This window comes from Oncorhynchus tshawytscha, linkage group LG08, assembly GCF_018296145.1.
Source record: "Oncorhynchus tshawytscha isolate Ot180627B linkage group LG08, Otsh_v2.0, whole genome shotgun sequence".
In the NCBI taxonomy this organism is placed as follows: domain Eukaryota; kingdom Metazoa; phylum Chordata; class Actinopteri; order Salmoniformes; family Salmonidae; genus Oncorhynchus; species Oncorhynchus tshawytscha.
Genome location: NC_056436.1, coordinates 17244318 through 17263720, shown reverse-complemented (window position 1 = coordinate 17263720; position 19403 = coordinate 17244318). Strand labels below are relative to the sequence as shown.

The window sequence follows — 19403 nt, the reverse complement described above, 5'->3', positions numbered from 1 at the left end:
AAAGAGAGATGAATGAAACAGAGAGAATAATGAAAGAGAGAGAATAATGAAAGAGAGAGAATAATGAAAGAGAGAGAATAATGAAAGAGAGATGAATGAAACAGAGAGAATAATGAAAGAGAGAGAATAATGAAAGAGAGAGAATAATGAAAGAGAGATGAATGAAAGAGAAGAAGTAGAAGTCAACCCTGTAAATCCTCACACCACTCCTAATGTACACAGGCCATGCATGATGTCACCGTTTGCCACATCACTCCCTCTACGGTGGGTGTGTGTGTGTCAGCATCATTTTTCATGTCTACCTCACATCAAATTCAGATTGAACTAGTGCTGCTGCATATGTAGGATCTTAATTTGTCCAGTTTCTCACAGCATGAAAACATTTCTGCAGCAATAGGAAATGTGAATTATTATGTGGATTATAATTAATGAATATTTTGCTAACATTTTTTGTCAGGAACAACAGGGTGATCAAATTAAGATCCTAGATGTGTATCTTATCCCATGTTCCCAAGACACAGACTCTCTGTTTCAGGGAGGACACTTTACACCTCGAGGAGGAGACTAGATACGTGTACAGGATTATTATTATTAACAGTATCTAGTTATTCTTTGGAGAAAGAGGACAGATTTAACCCTAACCCCTATAAGCATTAGACATACCCAGGTTAGGCTAATGTTGGTCCAGCCCATGATGCTCACCGCTCACATTACCCATGCAGTTTAGAGCGTTTATATATAATTTCTGATAGGAATAGGTTGTTTTCCTTCTCTGTTGTTCTTTCTGTCTTCCTCACATTCTCCCGCTCCTTTCCTCTCATTCTCCCTCTCCCTTCCTCTCATTCTCCCTCTCCCTTCCTCTCATTCTCCCTCTCTCTTCCTCTCGTTCTCCCTCTCCCTTCCTCTCATTCTCCCTCTCCCTTCCTCTCGTTCTCCCTCTCCCTTTCTCTCATTCTCCCTCTCCCTTCCTCTCTTTCTCCCTCTCCCTTCCTCTCTTTCACCCTTTCTCTCTTTCTCTGTGTCTGGGTTAAATATCAATCCGAGGATGTCTGTAGTATTTTCCCTCGTCTCTGCCCAGTTATGAAACCAACTGTCCTCCATTCTGGTATTAGTGGAGTGATTATCCTTGTCTTAGAAATGACATTTATCACAGTGGAAGTGAACATGTGGTAAATGCCTTTTGTCCTGATTTTATAATGTCTCATTTGAAGATTTAGAGAAACTTTCATAATTTTAAGCAGTTTTCACTGTTATTTAGATATAAACTGAAGCCACACAAATAAAACAGACTTTTCTAGTGGCTTCAATGTAATTGGCCTTGTAATATTTAATGTGTAAAGATCATTGAGTCTGTGTTGGTAACGATGCTGTCACCACCGTCGTAATGAGCGGACCAAGGCGCAGCGGGAGTGAAGTTCCACATCTTTATTACGGTGAAACTTTAAACAAAAAACAATAAACTAATAACGAAGCGTGAAAGTAGTGGTGCACAAACACAAAACAAATGGAAACAGAAATGTGGATCGGTGGCGGCTAGAAAGCCGGTGACGTCGACCGCCGAACGCCACCCGAACAAGGAGAGGCACCAACTTCGGCGGAAGTCGTGACAGATGCCTTGTTCTTTCAGTGACGTTAGCTCTAGGCAGCAGGGCTGTGGTGTGACACACACACACACACACACACACACACACACACACACACACACACACACACACACACACACTGTGAATCAATATGGACTGCAGCAGAGGAAGCCACTCAAACTTAAAAGTAGCCAGGCCCTGGAGTCAAACAGTGAGGCTTGATTCTAGGAGACACCGCTATCAATACCTTGGAATGCCGTCTATCTCCTCTCCACATTGTTTCCCTAACGATCGCTCTCAGCCCAGCCATCGTCTTTATTCACTGTTTATTCACTGTTTATTCCACTGTTTATTCACTGTTTATTCCACTGTTTATTCCACTGTTTATTCACTGTTTATTCCACTGTTTATTCCACTGTTTATTCCACTGTTTATTCACTGTTTATTCACTATTTATTCACTGTTTATTCCACTGTTTATTCACTGTTTATTCCACTGTTTATTCCACTGTTTATTCACTGTTTATTCACTGTTTATTCCACTGTTTATTCAGTTTATTCCACTGTTTATTCCACTGTTTATTCCACTGTTTATTCCACTGTTTATTCACTGTTTATTCCACTGTTTATTCACTGTTTATTCCACTGTTTATTCACTGTTTATTCACTGTTTATTCCACTGTTTATTCCCCTGTTTATTCCCCTGTTTATTCACTGTTTATTCACTGTTTATTCCACTGTTTATTCACTGTTTATTCTAGTCTTGTGTGAGGCCAGCCAACTGAGACCTATTTGTTAAACTGTGTTTCAACTTTGAATGGTGCGACAGGGACAAGGAAGAAGGCCTTAATTTACTCCACACTAATTCACTCCACATAAACAAAGTTTATGTTACAAAGAATTTGGCAGCTCACAACTGGTTATTGTGTCCCTGTTAACACCTATGGGTATGGAGAAGTAGACCTAGATTATAGACCCTGGAACTATGTCATTTAGTAGTAATTACACATCCAAACTTGACCTTATAAACAAGCCATCAGTCACTTAGCCATTGTGTGAGACATGCACACGGTTCCTCCCTGACTCCGAGTGTGTGACTCATGTCTGCTCCGTCCAGGGGGGTGTAAAACCATGGTGCTGAAAAATGTGTAGAGGGATTGACCCTAAAAGGCTGCTTATAGCACTGCTGTAGATTAGGCTCTGCTATACCTGGTCTGTGAAGAAATCTCTATCTGCTATACCTGGTCTGTGAAGAAATCTCTATCTGCTATACCTGGTCTGTGAAGAATTTTCTATCTGCTATACCTGGTCTGTGAACAATTCTCTATCTGCTATACCTGGTCTGTGAAGAAATCTCTATCTGCTATACCTGGTCTGTGAAGAAATCTCTATCTGCTATACCTGGTCTGTGAAGAAATCTCTATCTGCTATACCTGGTCTGTGAAGAAATCTCTATCTGCTATACCTGGTCTGTGAAGAAATCTCTATCTGCTATACCTGGTCTGTGAAGAATTTTCTGCTATCTGGTCTGTGAAACCTGGTCTGTGAAGAATTTTCTATCTGCTAGACCCCCTGTGAAGACCCCCCTCTCTCTCTCTCTCTCATACTTCACTAAAGACAAAAGCCCAGGCCTGACTATAAACTTTGGACATATTGTGTTTGCTTTAGCTAGCTGTGTTTATGATGCTGCTAGGGCGGAGTTAGTACACAACGTTTTTGGTGTAGCTGTACATAACGTAACAAACAGTTACGTATTTAGAACATCTTAGAACATTTAGAACATCAAATATTTAGAACATCTTTGGAGTGGGACACTTTGTGCTAATGTAGGCTACATTTCAGCCGTTGTAGTAATAGAAAGCTAGTCTGGTCGCATATCTGTTTGTGCTGTCTTGTCAACTCTGGTCATTGTCGTATGAGTTGGCAGGACAGCACTCATGGATCTGGGACCAGGCTCGTAGAGATGTGTAAATGTACGGTAGATTTACAGGGGTGAAACAGCAACAGCATACGCCTCTGTCTGTCAGCTAATCCATGACTTTTCTCTGTAATCTTACTCTTTTTAGCCAGGGTCTGTATGTGTGAAACACATTTGCATAAAATGGCTGTTTCCCATCTAAAGCATGACCAGGGACCAAGATTATGCTAACACTCACTGGGGTGTGTCCCAAATTGGACCCTTCTGACAACAACTCATTCAATAGTAGAAGTGTCCTCCTTCATTGTAGAACTATTTAGAGACATATCAACCTATGGCGCTATTCTAGTTCTGTTTGTGATGAGATGTGGTCAGGCATGGATGGATTGGTGGGTTACTAAAGGCTGGTAAATTCCACAGGGGATTGGAACCTAACCTGATAGGTGAAGGTATGTACTGTATACACAATCATGCAGACTGGAGAAAGAGTGGAGATAAAGCCTTGCTAGGTAACCTAGAGGTGTCTAACATGCACCAGGTCTGGATCTCAGGTCTGGATCTCTCTATTATAGTGTCGTAGAGCAGGAGTGACGGGGGACGTTGGTTAAATCTCAGACGGCCACTGCAGCTGAACCATGGAAAGTACAGTTATCTTGCTTGACCAAACACTGAGGAGCCTAACAGGTAGCCAAGTTGTTATGGTGTTCAGGGCTGCACAATGTTTTATCTTCCCTTACTGTACTGTACTGTACTGAACTCTACTGTACCCTACTGTACTGTACTGAACTCTACTGTACCCTACTGTACTGTACTGAACCCTACTGTAGTGTACTGAACTCTACTGTACCCTACTGTACTGTACCCTACTGTACTGTACTGAACTCTACTGTACCCTACTGTACTGTACTGAACCCTACTGTACTGTACTGAACTCTACTGTACCCTACTGTACTGTACTGAACTCTACTGTACCCTACTGTACTGTACTGAACTCTACTGTACTGTACTGAACTCTACTGTACTGTACTGTACTGAACTCTACTGTACTGTACTGTACTGAACTCTACTGTACCCTATTGTACTGTACTGAGCTCTACTGTACCCTACTGTACTGTACTGAACTCTACTGTACTGTACTCTACTGTATTGTACTGAACTCTGCTGTACTCTACTGTACTGTACTGTAGTGAACTCTACTGTACCCTACTGTACTGAACTGAACTCTGCTGTACCCTACTGTACTGAACACTACTGTACTGTACTATACTGAACTCTGCTGTACCCTACTGTACTGAACTCTACTGTACTGTACTATACTATACTGAACTCTACTGTACTGTACTGTACTATACTGAACTCTACTGTACCCTACTGTACTCTACTCTACTGTACTGTACTGAACTCTGATGTACCCTACTGTACTGAACTCTACTGTACTGTACTGTACTGAACTGTACTCTACTGTACCCTACTGTACCGTACTGAACTCTACTGTACCCTACTGTACTGTACTGAACTCTACTGTACTGTACTGTACTGTACTGTACTGTACTGTACTGTACTGTACTGAACTCTACTGTACTGTACTGTACTCTACTGTACTGTACTGAACCCTACTGTATTGTACTGAACCCTACTGTACCCTACTGTACTGAACTCTACTGTACTGAACTGAACTCTGCTGTACCCTACTGTACTGAACTCTACTATAACCTACTGTACTGAACTCTGCTCTACCCTACTGTACTGAACCCTACTGTACCCTACTGTACTGAACTCTGCTGTACCCTACTGTACTCTACTGAACTCTGCTGTACCCTACTGTACTGTACTGAACCCTGCTGTACTGTACTGAACCCTACTGTACCCTATTGTACTGTACTGAACCCTACTGTACCCTACTGTACTGTACTGAACCCTACCGTACCCTACTGTACTGAACTCTACTGTACCCTACTGTACTGAATCCTACTGTATTGGACTCTGTTGTACCCTACTGTACTGAACTATATTGTACCCTACTGTACTGACCTCCACTGTACTGTACTGTACCCTACTGTACTGAACTCTACTGTACCCTACTGTACTGTACTGAACTGTACTGAACCCTAAGGTACTGTACTGAACTCTACTGTACTGAACCTCCTTGCTCCTTCTGACAATTTTGACCTGAATCCATTCTGAGTGTGTGTGTGTGTGTGTGTGTGTGTGTATGTGTGAGAGTGTGTGTGAGAGTTTGTGTGTGTGTGCATCTGTGTGTGTGTGTGTATTAACTACATGTGTGTTATGCCTGCAATGCCAACTATGCCGTTGACTGGAGCACATCACAGGCTTCCATGTGGCCATGGACTAATATGTTACAGTAGAATAGAGCTTGCCAGCTTGTCGTCCTAAAAACGCTTCTACCATTGGTTCATTGGCCATTCCTATGGGTGAAATGAATGGGGATATATTCACCAAAAATAAGGTTAACACAGGCTTAGGAGATCTACGTTTTGTTCGGAGATAATGTTAGTCAGTTAACATGACCTTTATGTCTTTCTTATGATTACATACATCCTTCACATTTCACAACAAGTGACGTTAACTGATGAAGATGAATTACAGATTTCCCAAGTCTGTGTTTACCACAGACCTTATTTTCGGCATTTATCAAAAAAAATCCTACAAAAAAACTATTTCCACACCAGAAGCGATCAGGACACAAAGGTTGAAACATCAAAACAAACTCTGAACCAATTATATTAATTTGGGGACAGGTCAAAACACATTAAACATTCATGGAGAATTAAGATAGTTGGCTTGCTGTTTCTAGCTAATTTATCCTGGGATATAAACACTGGGTTGTTATTTTACCTGAAATGCAAAAGGTCCTTTTTTTCTGGATCTTTGTAGAATTTTGACCCATTAAGAGTCAACACAAAATCGTGTCTGTTTGTGTTGGATTTTGACTAAATGAGGAAAGAGATGAACTAAAGTGCCTGTAGGACTCAAGCTATCAGGTGATGTAATTTGTGGTCAAGGGCAATGTTCATACTGGGAAGCAAACATCCTGTAGCAGGAGATGTGGCTGGGATTTGCATGTTCCCTGAAACGGCGTCATGAGTTTACATCTAGATACACAAACACAGGAGCATCAGATGTAGGTACATAAACACACACAGGAGCAGTTGTCTCCCATGGAAATGTATTGAAATAGCAGAGTAACACAGTTTGGTGTGAGTTCAGTGGTGCATTATGAAAAACAGGGAGGGAGGTTCTGAAAGATCAGGTGTCAGGTTGCCTCCTTCCACACGGCGTTGGTGTGTGTCTGTGTCTGTGTGTTTGTGTTTTTGTGTGTGTGTGTGTGTGTGCGTGCGTGTATCTTTGAGGGAAGAGGGTATGAGAGGAGAGGAGAGCAGGGTCATAGCTGTGTGTGTGTGTGTGTGTGCGTGTGTGTGTGTGTCTGTGTGTGTGTATCTTTGAGGGAAGAGGGTATGAGAGGAGAGGAGAGCAGGGTCATAGCTGTGTGTGTGTGTGTGTGTATATTTGAGGGAAGAGGGTATGAGAGGAGAGGAGAGCAGGGTCATAGCTGTGCGTGTGTGTGTGTGTGTGTGTGTGTGTGTGTGTGTGTGTGTGCGTGCGTGCGTGTGTGTGTGTGTATCTTTGAGGGAAGAGGGTATGAGAGGAGAGCAGGGTCATAGCTTTGAGGGAAGGGTATGAGAGGAGAGGAGAGCAACGGGGTCATGTGTGTGTGTGTGTGTGTGTGTATCTTTGAGGGAAGAGGGTATGAGAGGAGAGGAGAGCAGGGTCATAGCTGTAGCTGTGTGTGTGTGTGTGTGTGTGTGTGTGTGTGTGTGTGTGTGTGTGTGTGTGTATCTTTGAGGGAAGAGGGTATGAGAGGAGAGGAGAGCAGGGTCATAGCTGTGTGTGTGTGTGTGTGTGTGTGTGTGTGTGTGTGTGTGTGTGTGTGTGTGTGTGTGTGTGTGTGTGTATCTTTGAGGGAAGAGGGTATGAGAGGAGAGGAGAGCAACAGGGTCAAAGCTGTGTGTGTGTGTGTGTGTGTGTGTGTATCTTTGAGGGAAGAGGGTATGAGAGGAGAGGAGAGCAACAGGGTCAAAGCTGTGTGTGTGTGTGTGTCTGTGCTGCGCTGTGCCTTATTAGGGGACAGTGAGGTAAATTTACCCATGTTTTACATTCAGCATCACTCAAGGGAAATATAGTATCTACATATATTTCAGGATGATGTGTATCCCTGGAAATAATCCGAATTCATGCAAACATTAAAGTTGAGAAAAAATAGCTGGTCTCTTGGCACAACTTAGTCCAGGTATAAGGTAAGTTGAGCCACGGTACAGGGTAAGTTAAACCTCTTACACATTTCTGTACTGAATGAAATATTACCACTATGTATCATTTTTAAAACCATGTCTATCTTTATTTTCCAAACACAATTCAACAAATTGGCTTTTTTAGTATTTTGATCATGTTAAGCATCTTTTAAAACAGGCCTAACACCTAACAAACACTTTGTACTTTTATTTATTTGTATTTTTAACATAGGCTAGGCCCTGTTGTTACCTCATATCCCAGCGATAATGCCTTGCATTACACCGGAGGAGAGAACACTTACATTAGCTCAACCATTGGCTTAACTTACCTCATGGCCCTTGGATCAACTTACCCCAAGGCAAACATTTGTACTATATTAGCCCACACTGCTACATGGATGTACTTTCATGCTAGGTTTAGGACCTCATATTGAAGCTTATAGCATCATGAAACCCCGAACACAATCAATTCAATCAGTTTTTTGGGCCTAACTTGCTTACCACTCTTCCATTATATTAGTTTCTTCCTTCACAAACTCCATGAAATGATGACCTGTGAAATGATTCATTTTATGTATGGTTTCCTAGAAACAAGGGAGGCTCAATTTACCCCTTTGGCTCAAACACAGATTTGAGTGACTCGTCTCTCCCTCTCCTTCCTTCTAACTCTCTTTCTCCATCTTTCTTTCTCTCGCTCTCTCTTTCCCTCTACCTCTCCTCCTCCATGGTTCTCAGTCCTGTAGGTGAGAGGAAAAGGGGAGTGTTTGCTGACACTGGTTTCCACATGGGGTGTGTAGTGTAAGCAGACACTCCATCACTTTCACCAAACAATGTGTGAATACTCCCCCACATTAAATTATGTAGCTTCTCTCATTCCTCCCTACATCTTTCCCTCACTCCCTCTTCTATTCTTCATCATAAATAAAAATCCTCTCCATTTCTCTCTACACCTCCTTCACCCCCCCACACACTGAAGTCCCAATTCCCCCACTTCTGTGTATAGCTGTATATTAAGAATGATGGGCTGTTGGGTCTGAGTGTAGCTGTATATTAAGAATGATGAGCTGGTGGGACTGAGTATAGCTGTATATAAAATGAAACAAAAATACACGCAGTATACAGAAAATGTACGAAATTAAGAAATATCAGAATAAGCGACGTCAGAGACGGGAATATAAATCTATGTACTTACAGTATATAGTGTCACTGTCCCCACCAGTGACACCTGATTCAGACAGCACCTCTATACCTCTGTCCCCAGCAGCCTCTACCTTGTCTGTGTCTGGGACAGAGCAGAGGGCACCACCCATCCATAAGAGTTAGCAGGAAGTGGACAGCTGCTGACGGACTGTAATTCTAGGATGCCCTCCTCTCCTCTCCAGTGGTCAGCATTGTCTGTGTCTGTGTCCAGAGACAGGCTGTGTCCTCCAGAATAAGTCATTCATTTGATTTAGGAGGCCATGATGCTTAACACAGTTAGCCTACCATTTATTATGTTGTTCTGTAATGCAGTTTATCTAACTGGGCATTGCCGTGTGTGTGTCAATGGCCGTGTGCGTGTGTGTGTCTGTGTATTTGTGTGTGTCAATGGCCGTGTGTGTGTGTCTATGTATGTGTGTGTGTGTGTTTGACCTTAAAAGCCCTGCAGGGTTCACATTTTATCTCTGTGTTATGGCTTTCAGTCCAGATCAGGTCCCACCTCTCTGTAATGAGCCCTCAGGGAGTGTGAGCGTGTGTGAGCGTGTGTGTGTGAGCGTGTGTGTGTGTGAGTGTGTGTGTGTTTGGGTCTGAAAGAGCCAGTAGAAGAGCTGTGGGTATATATCTGTGGCATGTGTTTTATTATTTTATCAAAATTATTTTATCGATATTTATTGGGGGGAAAAATCTATACTTAAAACAAGTAATATGTGCATGTTTCAGTGTTACTTGCCTCGAAGCGAGCATAGACATATTTTAGCTCGTCTGGTAGGCCTGGTCACTGGGCAGCTCTCGGCTGTGCTTCCCTTTGTGGTCTGTTATAGTTTGCAAGCCCTGCCACATCCGATGAGGGTCGTAGCCAGTGTAGTACGATTCGATCTTAGTCTACATATATCTACATATATTTCAGGATGATGTGTATCCCTGGAAATAATCAGAATTCATGTAAAGTTTAAAAAAAAATAGCTTGTCCAAAAAAAGTGGTCTCTTGGCACAACTTAGCCCAGGTATAAGGCTTGAGCCGCAGGACAGGGTAAGTTAAACCTCTTACACATTTCTGTACTGAATGAAATATTACCACTACCTATAATTTAAAAAAACATGTCAATCTTTATTTTCCAAACACAATTCAACAAATTGGCACATCTCCTTTTTCTCCCCAATTTCCTGGTATCCAATTGATAATTACAATCTTGTGCCATCGCTGCAACTCCTTTACGGACTCGGGAGAGGTGAAGGTCGAGAGCCAAGCATCCTCCAAAACACGACCCTGCCAAGCCGCACTGCCCGCTTAACCCGGCCACACCAATGTGTCGGAGGAAACCGAAGTCAGCGTGCATGTGCCCTGCCAGCCACAAGGAGTCGCTAGAGCACGATGGGACAAGGACATCCCAGCCGGCCAAACCCTCCCCTATCCCAGACAACGCTGGTACAGCGGGAGACCCATGGGATCGAATCCGGGTCTGCAGTGACACCTCAAGCACTGCGATGCAGTGCCTTAGACCGCTGCGCCACTCGGGAGGCCCCGAGTAGGGTTTGTGTAGTTCCAGTGTAGGGCTTGTGTAGTGCCAGTGTAGGGCCTGTGTAGGGCTTGTGTTGTGCTTGTCTAGTGCCAGTGTAGGGTTTGTGTAGTGCTTGTGTAGGGCTTGTGTAGGGCTAGTGTAGTGCCAGTGTAGGGCCTGTGTAGTGCCAGTGTAGGGCTAGTATAGGGCTTGTGTAGTGCCAGTGCAGAGATAGTGTAGGGCCTGTGTAGCACCAGTGTAGGGCTTGTGTAGCACCGGTGTAGTGCTTGTGTAGGGCCTGTGTAGGGCTTATGTAGTGCCAGTGTAGGGCTTGTGTAGGGATAATGTAGTGCTAGTGTAGTGCCAGTGTAGGGCCTGTGTAGTGCTTGTGTAGTGCCAGTGTAGGGCTTGTGTAGGGCCAGGGCCCAGTTGAATAAAACATCTTAAGTTAATTTCCCCCTTATCTTTTCCCTTAACTTTAAGTAATTTGCAGAAAACATTTTAAGCAAATTCAATGGTTGTCTATGAGGTCTCTTAAGTGCTTCATTCAGTATGGATATTAATGTAAACAGTATTTGTGGAGGTGAATATATTGCTTTCCTCTGCCCTGGTTTCAAAAGGAAAACATCCACCAGCTAAACAATGGAAGGTGCACACACAATCCGTGGCTACAAAGCTAGCTGGCTAGCTAGCTACCTACTCTGTAAGTTAGCTTGACATGCTAGAAAGTAATAGAAACCAGTTGAGAAGAAAGTAACTAAAAGAAACATGTTTTATTATGTTCTGTATCATTTGGTTTCTTCTGTCTTGAATGTAGAAGTTATATTTTGCGATCTCGCTAGATCTTTGACAAGACGTTCATTCAGTGAATCATCTCCATGGTAACCAGAGAGTCTTTTGAAAGAAAAAAAAGAAAAATGTAATATACTTTTTACCCCTTTTTCTCCCCAATTTCGTGATATCCAATTGATAGTTACAGTCTTGTCCCATCGCTGCAACTCCTGTGCGGACTCGAGAGGCAAAAGTCGAGATCCAAGGTCGAGAGCCATCCGAAACACGACTCTGCCACTCCTGTTGACACACTGCTCGCTTAACCTGGAAGCCTTCTGCCTAGATGCCTTCAAACTACCGTGAAACCAAAGATGTTTATAATTAAACCAAGATAGACCGCAGCCTGTCATTTCCAATAGGATCAAATGAGTCAAAGTGGGCAGAACAAGCAAGGAAGTGGGTAGAGCCAAGCACAAGCTCGCAAGATCCTATTGGCGTGATCTAGCAGCATATGCATATTTCCGTTAGGGAACGTCTACTCTGTGAAGTGCGCGGGTGCAATAACTCAATTCACCTTTGCACTCCTTCTAAACAAAGCCATTTTTAAAAACTTTTAAAAAGGGTAAAGTCTACAAAACTTAGTCCACTCTGTTCATAATATATTACAGTTTTAGGAACAGAAAACTGTATTGAGATCAAATGCTTTATAGAAATTTCTGAATGTCGGCTAAAATCCACCTCGTTCCATCTTCTTCCACTGCCAGCCAGTGGGCTTCCTCTCACTACCATATTTGGTAGTGAGTGGAAATGCCAAGCGGATGTTTCACATTTTACATCCGGTGAGATATCTGTCTCATTGTTCTCTCTCTTAAATGATGCAGTTACCTATAAGGACTGGTTTGAGGGGCTCTATGCAACACCTTTAAACAATTCCCTGAGGTCAGGTAAAAATATCCCTTAAGGTAAACCCTTAAGAGAAACACTTCAGATGTTTTATGCAGCCGGACCCAGGACTCAGTCATCAGAACCTTATGGCCTCAGAGTCAGGCCAGGTCAGGTTACTACAGCGACACTTTGAACTAAAGCGTAACAATACGGCACTGTTTGCCTGCCCTACCGGCCACTGTGAGTGTGTGTCCATGTGAGTGTGTTTTCCCTTCCCCACTAGCCTTTCTAGTCTAACTCCACCTACACGGCACTGTTTGCCTGCCCCACCGGCCACTGTGAGTGTGTGTCCATGTGAGTGTGTTTTCCCTTCCCCACTAGCCTTTCTAGTCTAACTCCACCTACACGGCACTGTTTGCCTGCCCTACCGGCCACTGTGAGTGTGTGTCCATGTGAGTGTGTTTTCCCTTCCCCACTAGCCTTTCTAGTCTAACTCCACCTACACGGCACTGTTTGCCTGCCCTACCGGCCACTGTGAGTGTGTGTCCATGTGAGTGTGTTTTCCCTTCCCCACTAGCCTTTCTAGTCTAACTCCACCTACACGGCACTGTTTGCCTGCCCTACCGGCCACTGTGAGTGTGTGTGTCCATGTGAGTGTGTTTTCCCTTCCCCACTAGCCTTTCTAGTCTAACTCCACCTACACGGCACTGTTTGCCTGCCCTACCGGCCACTGTGAGTGTGTGTCCATGTGAGTGCGTTTTCCCTTCTCCACTAGCCTTTCTAGTCTAACTCCACCTACACGGTACTGTTTGCCTGCCCTACCGGCCACTGTGAGTGTGTGTCCATGTGAGTGTGTTTTCCCTTCTCCACTAGCCTTTCTAGTCTAACTCCACCTACACGGCACTGTTTGCCTGCCCTACCGGCCACTGTGAGTGTGTGTCCATGTGAGTGCGTTTTCCCTTCCCCACTAGCCTTTCTAGTCTAACTCCACCTACACGGCACTGTTTGCCTGCCCTACCACTCCTTTATTAAACGGCCACTGTGAGTGTGTGTCCATGTGAGTGTGTTTTCCCTTCCCCACTAGCCTTTCTAGTCTAACTCCACCTACACGGCACTGTTTGCCTGCCCTACCGGCCACTGTGAGTGTGTGTCCATGCTGGGAGATCTGGCAGCTCCTGGCTGAGTGCGTTTTCCCTTCCCCACTAGCCTTTCTAGTCTAACTCCACCTACACGGCACTGTTTGCCTGCCCTACCGGCCACTGTGAGTGTGTGTCCATGTGAGTGTGTTTTCCCTTCCCCACTAGCCTTTCTAGTCTAACTCCACCTACACGGTACTGTTTGCCTGCCCTACCGGCCACTGTGAGTGTGTGTCCATGTGAGTGTGTTTTCCCTTCCCCACTAGCCTTTCTAGTCTAACTCCACCTACACGGTACTGTTTGCCTGCCCTACCGGCCACTGTGAGTGTGTGTCCATGTGAGTGCGTTTTCCCTTCCCCACTAGCCTTTCTAGTCTAACTCCACCTACACGGCACTGTTTGCCTGCCCTACCGGCCACTGTGAGTGTGTGTCCATGTGAGTGTGTTTTCCCTTCCCCACTAGCCTTTCTAGTCTAACTCCACCTACACGGCACTGTTTGCCTGCCCTACCGGCCACTGTGAGTGTGTGTCCATGTGAGTGTGTGCTGGCTGCTCCATTCCCTTCCCCACTAGCCTTTCTAGTCTAACTCCACCTACACGGCACTGTTTGCCTGCCCTACCGGCCACTGTGAGTGTGTGTCCATGTGAGTGTGTTTTCCCTTCTCCACTAGCCTTTCTAGTCTAACTCCACCTACACGGTACTGTTTGCCTGCCCTACCGGCCACTGTGAGTGTGTGTCCATGTGAGTGCGTTTTCCCTTCTCCACTAGCCTTTCTAGTCTAACTCCACCTACACGGCACTGTTTGCCTGCCCCACCGGCCACTGTGAGTGTGTGTCCATGTGAGTGCGTTTTCCCTTCTCCACTAGCCTTTGATTTAAATCAATTCCATAACTGGAGGTCTATCTGGGTTTTACCCAACGGTTATGTTTGGAGTTTTAATGTCATGTACACAAGTAGTGAAAAAGCTTTGAACCCAACAATGCAGTAATCATTATCAGTGTAGAAGTAAAAATAACATAAGGTAGAACAAAAACACACAAGAAATAAGAAAGCTTTCGCCGCCTCCAGTTCCTTCCTTGGGGCGGCGAATTCTCCAGGCTGAGCCCAGGGTCCTTACCGTCCAGTTCTTCCTCCCATGTCCATTTCTCCAGGTGGTGCAGCCTCTCCCACTGCACATAAGTAAGTAAGTTATAATGTATACAGGGTCAGTCATTTCTAATACCATATTTACAATGTGCAGGGATACTGGAGGGATAGAGGTAGATATGTACAGAGGTAAGGTGACTAGGCATCAGGATATGATAAACAGAGTAGTAGCAGCGTATATGATGATTGTATGTACATGTGTGTGCATGTTATGTGTGTGTGTGTGTGTGTGTGTGTGTGTGTGTGAGCAAATTAAGTGAGTGTGTGTGTTGGAGTGTCAATGTTGGTGTTAGACGTTATGCTTTTTATTTATTTTATTTAACCTTTATTTAAATAGGGAAGTCAGTTAAGAACAAATTCTTATTTATAATGACGGCCTAACAAAAGGTAACAGGCCTCCTGCTGGGACACGGACTGGGATTAAAAATACAAATACATGAAATAAAATATAGGACAAAACACACATCACGACAAGCATAGAGGTTCTGGATGGCAGGGAGCTCGGCCTCAGTGATGTACTGGGCTGTCCACACCACCCTCTATAGCGCCATGCTATCGAGGGTGGTGCTGTTGCCATACCAAGCAGTGATACAGCCAGTCAAGATGCTCTCAATGGTGCAGCTGTATAAGTTCTGGAGGATTTGAGGACCCATGCCAAACCTTTTCAACCTCCTGAGGGGGAATAGGCGCTGTCGATTGTGTTGGTGTGTTTGTGGACCATTTTAAGTCCTTAGTGTTTTGGACACATAGGAACCGGCCCGAGGTCTATCTGTAGGGTTTAACCACCGGTTACCCACTGGCCCGAGGGCTATCTGTAAGGTTTAACCCCTGGTTACCTACTGGCCCGAGGTCTATCTGTAAGGTTTAACCCCTGGTTACCTACTGGCCCGAGGTCTATCTGTAGGGTTTAACCCCTGGTTACCTACTGGCCCGAGGTCTATCTGTAGGGTTTAACCCCTGGTTACCCACTGGCCCGAGGTCTATCTGTAGGGTTTAACCACTGGTTACCCACTGGCCCGAGGTCTATCTGTATGGTTTAACCACTGGTTACCCACTGGCCCGAGGTCTATCTGTAGGGTTTAACCCCTGGTTACCCACTGGCCCGAGGTCTATCTGTAGGGTTTAACCACTGGTTACCCACTGGCCCGAGGTCTATCTGTAAGGTTTAACCCCTGGTTACCTACTGGCCCGAGGTCTATCTGTAGGTTTAACCCCTGGTTACCTACTGGCCCGAGGTCTATCTGTAGGGTTTAACCCCTGGTTACCTACTGGCCCGAGGTCTATCTGTAAGGTTTAACCCCTGGTTACCTACTGGCCCGAGGTCTATCTGTAAGGTTTAACCCCTGGTTACCTACTGGCCCGAGGTCTATCTGTAAGGTTTAACCCCTGGTTACCTACTGGCCCGAGGTCTATCTGTAGGGTTTAACCCCTAATTACCCACTGGCCCGAGGTCTATCTGTAGGGTTTAACCCCTGGTTACCTACTGGCCCGAGGTCTATCTGTAAGGTTTAACCCCTAATTACCCACTGGCCAGAGGTCTATCTGTAGGGTTTAACCCCTGGTTACCTACTGGCCCGAGGTCTATCTGTAAGGTTTAACCCCTGGTTACCCACTGGCCCGAGGGCTATCTGTAAGGTTTAACCCCTGGTTACCTACTGGCCCAGGTCTATCTGTAGGGTTTAACCCCTGGTTACCTACTGGCCAGAGGTCTATCTGTAGGGTTTAACCCCTGGTTACCTACTGGCCCGAGGTCTATCTGTAGGGTTTAACCCCTGGTTACCTACTGGCCCGAGGTCTATCTGTAAGGTTTAACCCCTCATTACCCACTGGCCCGAGGTCTATCTGTAGGGTTTAACCCCTGGTTACCTACTGGCCCGAGGTCTATCTGTAGGGTTTAACCCCTAATTACCCACTGGCCCGAGGTCTATCTGTAGGGTTTAACCCCTGGTTACCTACTGGCCCGAGGTCTATCTGTAAGGTTTAACCCCTAATTACCCACTGGCCCGAGGTCTATCTGTAGGGTTTAACCCCTGGTTACCTACTGGCCCGAGGTCTATCTGTAGGGTTTAACCCCTGGTTACCTACTGGCCCGAGGTCTATCTGTAGGGTTTAACCCCTGGTTACCCACTGGCCAGAGGTCTATCTGTAAGGTTTAACCCCTGGTTACCCACTGGCCCGAGGTCTATCTGTAAGGTTTAACCCCTGGTTACCTACTGGCCCGAGGTCTATCTGTAAGGTTTAACCCCTGGTTACCCACTGGCCCGAGGTCTATCTGTAAGGTTTAACCCCTAATTACCCACTGGCCAGAGGTCTATCTGTAAGGTTTAACCCCTGGTTACCTACTGGCCCGAGGTCTATCTGTAAGGTTTAACCCCTGGTTACCTACTGGCCCGAGGTCTATCTGTAGGGTTTAACCCCTGGTTACCCACTGGCCCGAGGTCTATCTGTAGGGTTTAACCCCTGGTTACCCACTGGCCCGAGGTCTATCTGTAAGGTTTAACCCCTGGTTACCTACTGGCCCGAGGTCTATCTGTAAGGTTTAACTCCTGGTTACCCACTGGCCAGAGGTCTATCTGTAAGGTTTAACCCCTGGTTACCTACTGGCCCGAGGTCTATCTGTAAGGTTTAACTCCTGGTTACCTACTGGCCCGAGGTCTATCTGTAAGGTTTAACCCCTGGTTACCTACTTGCCCGAGGTCTATCTGTAGGGTTTAACCCCTAATTACCCACTGGCCAGAGGTCTATCTGTAAGGTTTAACCCCTGGTTACCCACTGGCCAGAGGTCTATCTGTAAGGTTTAACCCCTAATTACCCACTGGCCCGAGGTCTATCTGTAGGGTTTAACCCCTGGTTACCCACTGGCCAGAGGTCTATCTGTAAGGTTTAACCCCTAATTACCCACTGGCCCGAGGTCTATCTGTAGGGTTTAACCCCTGGTTACCTACTGGCCCGAGGTCTATCTGTAAGGTTTAACCCCTAATTACCCACTGGCCAGAGGTCTATCTGTAAGGTTTAACCCCTGGTTACCTACTGGCCCGAGGTCTATCTGTAGGGTTTAACCCCTGGTTACCCACTGGCCCGAGGTCTATCTGTAAGGTTTAACCCCTGGTTACCTACTGGTCCCAGGTCTATCTGTAGGGTTTATAACCCCTTGTTACCCCCTTGTTACCCCTGCTAGCCGGCCTGTCTGCCTGGCTTTGGAGTTAGCTGCAGGGTACAGGACAGGACAGGTCAGCTGACCAGAGCAGTTCTACTGTAGTTAGATTAGAGGGTCACAAAAGGGCAAAGAGGCTTACAGGAGTTACAGGAGCCTTTCGCCTTTCCTCTCTCTCTCTGTCTCTCTCTCTCTGCCTCTCTCTCTCTCTCTCTCTCTCTTTCCCTCTCTCTCTGCCTCTTTCACTCTGCCTCTCTCTCTCTCTCTCTCTCTCTCTCTGCCTCGCTCTCTCTCTCTCTCTCTGCCTCTCTCTCTCTGCCTCTCTCTCTCTCTGCCTCTCTCTTCTCTCTCTCTCTGCCTCTCTCTGCCTCTCTCTCTGCCTCTTTCTCTGCCTCTCTCTGCCTCTCTCTCTCTGCCTCTCTCTCTCTGCTTCTCTCTCCCTCTCTCTCCCTCTCTCTCTCTCTCCCTCTCTCTCTCTCCCTCTCTTGCTCTGTCTTCATCCTATGGGGGATGAATCAAGTTAATCACTACTGTATCTGTCTGTCTGTGCCTCTCATTCTCACAGCTGAGACAGAGACAGTCAGCGACAAACAGCCAGTCTAATGGCCATGAATGCCTTGGCCATGAATGCCGCTGTGTGCACAGTGGTGTAGGCTGATTGGTGGTGCTTTTTGACTGTTTATACAATGAAAGATAACAGATTCTAATAGGATATGCATTTTTTTTATTTGAGTCACTTCAGACTGCCAATGTGAACAAGCCTTTACTGGCCCAACGCTCTTAACCGCTAGGATACCTGCAGCCTTTATAGTGCACTAATGTTGACCGGAACCCATAGGGCTCTGTTCAAATCAATGCACTATATAGGGAATGTGGTGCCATTTGTGACTCGACCCTTGTCCAGCGACAATGTAACTGGGTTTTTGTGATTTACTAGTCATAAGGTCAGAGGTTATATGGTACATGAGATGGACTCTGGCATGTGTCACGGCCTTCACATCTTTATGTCTACCAGCTAGACCATTAGTCTCCTTGGGATTGGTTCCACTGTCTAGTCCCCATCTCTTTCTTTCTCTCTCTCATTCCTTCAGAGGGAGTTATGGAGGAACAGGTGTGTTCCTTTGTATGGCAGAGAGATCCCCTCTTACTAAGTTTCAGTCATCACTAAGGTCATCACACACACACACCTCTACAGGGCCTCCCCTCTCATTAAGGTAACTACTGAGACGGAGGATAGAGCATGCTTATGCAGAGAGAGATAGAGAGAGAGAGAGAGCTATAGAACAGAGAGAGAACAGAGATAGATAGAACAAGGAGATAGATAGAACAGAGAGAGAGAGAACAGACAGAGAGAGGTGTGTGTGTGAGTAGGGCCTAATAATCACTGCCATTGCTGATACAGCCCATTTAAATAATGAAAACCAAGACGTTTTCGTGCCACTGAAGAATTCCAGAATTCCATTGCTTTGGTTGATGTATTGGATATAGATCTCTCTAAAGGAAATAGTTGTGAAATCCGGTATTGAGTGTTGGGTATCAGCAGTTTACAGGAGAGAAAAGACAGCAATGTTGGTCTTAGTGGAGCGCTAACACAACATAATCCCCATGGGAGAGTCAACAATAGAACTGGTGGGGGATTAAGGCTGAGAGGACTGCTGAGCGTCACACAGAGGGACCCAGAGCCCAACTCAGAATACATCAAACACAACCTAATTGGTATTAACAGAGACTGGAGGGAATCTGTGGGCACACATGGGTCTTGGTCTATTGAACTCCATTGTTTCAGAGCCGGAATGGACACC

General features: G+C 45.4%; 1 protein-coding gene across 2 annotated transcripts in view; it reads left to right on the top strand.

Annotated features, from left to right (window-relative positions):
* LOC112255780 (coiled-coil domain-containing protein 85C-A) overlaps nucleotides 1–19403 on the top strand; it is a 91293-nt gene that overhangs the window by 30772 nt on the left and 41118 nt on the right. The window lies entirely within an intron of this gene.